Raw genomic sequence first — 743 nt, 5'->3', positions numbered from 1 at the left:
TATCAGGGGCAAAAGCCTAGGCTGCTGATGAGGCTTGCCTGCAATAAGGGTTTAACAAACCCTGAGTACAAAGGTACTCAACAAGACTTAACCATCAAAAAGGAAAGACTCCAACAATATGTAGGCTTATGAGGAATCAAGGTAAGTCTAGTAGCAGGAATCAAGATTAATTTTTGCAAAAAAGCTTACTATCATTTGATCCTTCATTTCAATGTTTTAGCTCAGGATAAATCATTATAAGTCTCTAATTTGCTCCTATTCTAACTCATTCACTTTATTTCAACATTCAGGTAACATGATCATAGTTAACATTGTTTCATTAATTAACTATGATGTAGAACTAGAGAATTGAGCCCTCTTCTCCATGAAGCAATGGTGATTCGAATCAATTTGGCATAGCTAGGGTTTCCTTACCACATGACATATGTAGGTCTAGGACCGGTCCTGAACCTACATGTATCAACCCTCACTTTGATCCTCCAAAACATGAATGGGTCTAGCGCTACCCTAAGACCATAGCACTCCACCTCCCTGCACCACTATTGGTGGATTCACAGGATGTGTACACGCTACTCTCGCCATTTATCCACTCCCGATGCGTGGTTGGCCTTTCATATAAAGGAATAGCCAAGGTATTAGGCTTACCGAAGTATGTAGCCAGTACTACAAGGTCTCGACTCACAATAGGTCTACAATGGTATGGTCCTTAACTAACATAGACAGGATAAGCATGACTAGGTAAA

This window comes from Miscanthus floridulus, chromosome 14 (assembly GCF_019320115.1).
Source record: "Miscanthus floridulus cultivar M001 chromosome 14, ASM1932011v1, whole genome shotgun sequence".
Lineage (NCBI taxonomy): Eukaryota > Viridiplantae > Streptophyta > Magnoliopsida > Poales > Poaceae > Miscanthus > Miscanthus floridulus.
Note: the sequence above shows the minus strand (reverse complement) of the source record.